Consider the following 6,000-nt stretch of genomic DNA (forward strand, 5'->3'; position numbering starts at 1 on the left):
ACAGAAAAAAAAACAATAGCCTGGCCTTCTGCTAATTTGCCATGCCTCCTTGGTAACACCCTTCCTACCCTAAAATAATGTTTTAAAAAAAAACAGTTGTTGTTCTGTCAGCCCATCTTGCTCTTTGCCACCTCTCCACACTCCTCGTCTGTGCCCTCCACTCTCAACGAGACAAAGGAGAGCAGGCCACGTGCTACCGTTCTCCCATCTCCTATCAGCCCCGAAATAAACCCCCCCCCCCCCTTAGATGGGAGTCTGCAGATGCCAGTCATCCCACCCCGGCACCCCCATCTCACGGCGAGATGGTGGCTTTCAATTTCAGAACATCACCTGCCTTCTATCTGAGAAACCCCAGTAAGGTCGAGGAACTAGACGTGAGGCCTGATTAGGTGGTAAAATGATAGTCATAATGAGGTGCAGTGGGCCCCTCACAGCCCGGAGCCACTGCACCTGCTGCACCATTAGTGGCAAATCCCTTGGAAACGGGATTAGCAATCTACAATGCTATCATCTCTTCCGGGTCTCTGGAGTAGGCAAAGCAGCACCCTTTATATCCGCCCTTCAGTTAGGATCTGTGGAGACCCCGGTACGGCAGGGGAAGGTTGGGTCAACGCCTGCTTTTCTGTCCGAGGGAACAAGAGTGTTCACGAGTTTTAAGAAAAAAATCAAATGCAGTACATCTTTTAAAAAATGTTATTAAGGATATATGGGATCCGTGTTTTGAATACTATGTGCGTCAGTTCACACCATGGTTGCCTCCTCACTACTGCCGTTGAGAACAAAAGCTTGCGACTTCAAAAAAGCACCTGGCAACCACCAATGACGATCCTCGCAGCTCTGCAGGCCCCAGACCCGTCAACAGGAGTTTCCTCACGCGCCCAATAGTGTTCTCCATTTCGCATCATCACCCACCGCCGACACAGTTCTTGTGTCCTTCTATTTCTTGTGTAGTTCTCTGTTGATTACCAGCTTGCATACAACCGCAACGGCCAGAATATCACTGACTTATTTTTTTTTAATGTCTTTCTTTTATCTTTAATTACCAAGGCCTTGCGCCTTCCTATCTCCATACAACAGGAAATAACAGGTGTGTTTCCACTAAACAGTTTACTGAAACTATTTTTATTCACTTATCAAAGATGAGAAATTGAGTCAGTCGCATTTGTGATGAAACATGGAAGGACAGACGAGTGAGTCAACCCTACTAAAATGAGGTGTTTTTCAGTGGCTGTAGACATGACTCAGATTAGTAGTAAATGCCCAAATCTTAGACTCGCACCTACGCGTTCAAAACATTTGCAATATTTTACATGCTCTCAAAAGTCTAATTCACCAGAGAGAAAACATGGGTTTCATTACATTTTTTACACATTCCCCTTTCTACTTCAGGTTGACTCCAAAACAGACATTCTACAGGTAAATTGTAAAGGAAAGATGTATTTGCACAGTATGTCTTTTTCCTTTACATGATTTCCTGTCAAGAAACCCCTCTATCCACACTACCTTGAAAAAAATGTGAGTTTTAAGGACATTCTCCCACACTTATTACACTGCCGATACCTACTTTCTTAAGTGTAGGCTTAAAATTGTGTCAGACGCTCCAGGAAAATGCTTTTGAATACCTGCAAACATAGTACTCTGTATGTTTCCATATTTGCATTTCTCATTTTTATGATACTCCCAATATAATACCAACTTCTCCACACCTTAGTCACCTCTACAAATAAATCTGTATACTCCTAAACTTTTCTACAGTCGTAAATTACGGTGTTTTCTAATGAAGTCTCCAGAGAATGTTTGTGCTCCTGTAAAGTAACACTGGCCTGTGTGAAAAATGTTTTGAAGTGAGCCTTGAATTGGAAACTGTGAAAAAACGGAGAGCTCATTTTTGACTCTTTGCTTCACCTCAACACCAAATTGAGCACATCACCTTCGGTTCCCTTACATGCTTACATTGAGAGCACGTTTAAACAAGCATTGGCATAGCCAATAGGTCTCGCCTTTGGGACCTTATAAGTGTTTAGTTATCCAGCACAATATCCTTGGTGCAACAACATCAACTGTTGCATGGCTATACACTTATAAGGTCCCAAAGGCGAGATCTATTGGCTATGCCAATGCTTGTTACTCTTGTTTACATTACAGCGTGCTAATCCATTGGTTAACATCTCACAGTTTGTGCCCGTTTGGAATGGAAGTAAGAAGGATGCTTGGAGAACGGATGTTGCAACCCTTACGCCATGGGCTGGCTGTTGCCCTTTATGGGTTCACAGAATGGGCTTCTGTGGTTTAGCTCTTCAAACCTTTTCTTCATCAGAAGAAGCCTTTTAGTGAGATTTTTAGTTTCCTGAGGGAGACTCCAGGCCTCTCGAGCCCCTTGCACGTTTAGTGTAGAAGAAGGTTCGTTGTTCACAGAATAGTTGGTTTGGCAGTACGGTTCCACTGGAAGTGATGAAATGAAGGAATCAAAGAGTGTGCTGCTGTGTTGTATTAGAGAACCTGGCCAATGTTAGTTTATTAGTTTGGGTGCCTTTTACACTTTTTATTATTTAAATTGGAAGGCCTTCACACAGCTTCATTTGATATGTGCAGCCATTTGAGTTTTCACACAGAATCCCTGTAAACAAACAGCATGGAGCAAGTAAAATCTGGCAGCTGATACCGTAGAAATGCTAGCTTGTTCTGCTGTTGTCTTTTGCTGTTGGAACCAGCAGTACCGCAAAGTGCAGTATGTGAGCTGAGCCAGTCCTGGCCTTTAAGCCAACAGCAGTTTAAATTGCTGGCCTCAATGTCCCAGCGCCCCCTTCCTTCCAAATCCCCCTGTTTAGTGTTCCTTGTCCCGCCCCTCCCGCTATACAAAATAGCGCTATAACGTGGCTGGCGCTGGCTGCATCATAGCGCTTTTTTCCATGACCTTCAGCCATGCTCAACAGCAGATGTGCTGCTACATTGCAAGGCTAAAAGACCTTCACATTGAGGACGTCAATAGGTATTGGATTGCCGAGACATATTGGCTTGGCCAATGCTTGTTTCTCTAGCTGTTTACCTTTTTTTGGTCTGTTTGTTCCTCCTTTTTTGCCTCATTGGTTGCCCTCTTTCTGCCACCACCTTTTTCCCTGCTGCGGCCCTCCCACCTTTTTTACCCATGCAACGCTACCTACTCAGTGGCGGTACCAATGTGGACATAGCGCTAGTGCTCCAAAGGCACCCGACGCAAAAGACAACCCAGTCTGCGCTCATCTGAGCCAGCACCAGGCACCCTGGTCCTCTGCACTCCTGCAGCAGCCCCAAGCTCTACTCTTACACTGATCTCCTCACCTTGAACATGGGAAGATCTTCTTGTCACTGTGCTTGCGTTTCTCCCACCCAACAGAAGGCGTGTTCTCCTGCAATGCTTGCAGCTACGACTGTGAGCTGATTTCTCCCCCATAACACACTCCCAAACACACATTGCACAACACCTCCATGGATAATATACGCTTTACACTGTCCTGCCTATTCTTTAACACTCACTCCCATGTACAATACATCACTATTTGGGACCACCTGAAAGTGTCTTTCTGCACCTCTCCCTGCACCTTTTCTTGTTGACCAAAACTTGGTCCATCCCATCTTCCATGGAGACCTCAGCTTTCACCTGGAAGACCTCACAGATCTAAACACCACTAACCTGCTGGACAACCTCAATTCTCTCAGATTCATTCAACACAAGAAGGACCCCTCCCACACCGTTGGACATCTCCTTGGCCCCATATTCATGAACTTCGACAACATCACGGTGGACCAACCCTTCCTGCCTACCTGGACAGATCACTCCATGATCAGCTTCAACCTGAACATCTCCCACCAATGTGGAACCACACCCTGTAAGACCACTCAAAGAAAGTGGAGCATAATCTCAGAAGAAAACGCCTGGATCTCTGAACTCCAAACCAACTGCCCGCAACACCGAGAGGACCTCATACAATCCATCACTCAATTACCTCCTGCACAGATTATCAGACCCCACTGAACCACCATGACCACCCCCAGGACAAGACCATAAGTAAGTTGGTACACAGAAGATCTTAGACTCTTCAAGCACCACTTCAAGCAGCTAGAACATTGTTGGAGACACACAAAGGACGACGACAGAAGAACTTAAAATCGCAGTACTATTTGGAATTCAAAGACAGCAAGCTCTCAGCTCTGACTGACCAAATCATGAATAGCACCAAAAATGCCAAATAAATCTTCACAATTGTGAAAGACTTCACTTCTGCTGCTGCCAACCCCACTACCATCACAGCCTCTCAGGACCTCTGCAATCAACTCTCCCACTTCGTTCACAACAAAATAAGCAATATCTACAACAACTTCGCCAGCCAACTGTACTCACTTATCCTTGCCACCCTCCAGTCTGCCGAGATGAACCATCCAAGAATAACCGTGACTCACTTTCCAACCACTCAGTCGCCTCTTCAGACCTGTGCCCACACTTCTTCTTCATAAGAGGACTCAACTTCATTTGCTCTACGCTCAGCCCGATTCTCAACATCTTCTTCACTTCTGCCACTTTCCCCAACAACTCAGAGCACACCACCTTTCCTCCCCTCGTGAGGAAACCCTTGCAACACTGAAGTTGCTGACTAAATATTGACCTACCTACCTGCTTCCCTACCCAGTGAAAATGATAGGAAAAAATGTCAAAAGGGGAATGTCAGTGGTCTCCTAGATAAATTCAAGTGCTCCGCAGTGTTGCAAGATGCCCAGCTCTTCGTCCCTTCTGTCCTGATGCTACAAGAGACTCATCTCCTGGACACGAAGTGTCACGTTTGTAGTTAGGAGGGGCTATGACAGGGTATACCACGCAGGGATCACCAGGGGTTCTCGGGCTGTAGCAATTCTTGTACCTTTCGCCTGGTGGTGACTCAGACTAAGGACGACTGTCAGGGTCGATACATTGCACTAACAGACCTGGTGGAAGGCTCTCCTCTGAACCTTGTATGTATTTTTGCACTCCCTGTAGCACTGGAAACCTTCCTGATGTCACGCCTTGAAGTGGTATCATGGCTACCACCTGGTAATACTCTTATTGGGGGCGACTTTAATGCGGTACCTGACCCGACTATGGATTCCACCGGCCCAGCTTCCGGCATCTGTTGCACTAGAACCAGATCTCTGCAAAAATGGGTGAATGCTCTGGGTCTGTGCGATATATGGAGGATCTGGAACCCCAGACAGCACCATTATACACATACATCTGCTGCGCACCACATGCAGCGTAATATAAACAGTGGTTCCAAAGGGAAACAGTTATTTTCAATAGAATAGATCAAACACCATAAATCAAAAAGAATCAAAAAACAAAAACAAAAAACACAGCATTAATAAATCAACCAAACAATCAATATTTCACAATGACTTATAATTCGAAAAACAAACAATTTATTCTTTATATTTGCAATTGGATATCAACTCATTTGGATATGAACAAGAAATGAAAGGCTGTATATACAATATTTTTTGAAAAACGACGCAGTGACAAAGTGAATAAAGTGACTAGGTGTGATCGTGAAAGTGTAAGTATTTACAGTATATGTCAGTGATTAGCAATAAAATCCGAATATATACAAAATACAAAATTTACAACAAACTTTTTGTTGTAAACAGTCCCAAATTTCGTAATAGACAAAGAATAAACCTTGTAAGACACTTGTCCTAGTTTTTTATATTGTACACAAGGAATTCCAATTGGTAGGGAACTGTAGAACCGTCAACGTTTCGACCCTATAACAACCACTCGTTGTATATAGTCGTATCGGGTCTTCTTCAGGACACAAAGGGTGTATAACAGCCTAAAATTAAATAAATATCAATGAATAACTAAGCTGTGTTAAAGATTTTGAAAAATGGAAAACAAGAGTTTCCCCAAGCACTCACCTAGATTGTAGGTGATGAGACTGATGTTCACTCTATTATCGCAATAGCCACTCGATATCAATCAGAAGGGACTACCTG

The sequence above is a fragment of the Triturus cristatus genome, chromosome 3_2 (assembly GCF_964204655.1).
Source record: "Triturus cristatus chromosome 3_2, aTriCri1.1, whole genome shotgun sequence".
Lineage (NCBI taxonomy): Eukaryota > Metazoa > Chordata > Amphibia > Caudata > Salamandridae > Triturus > Triturus cristatus.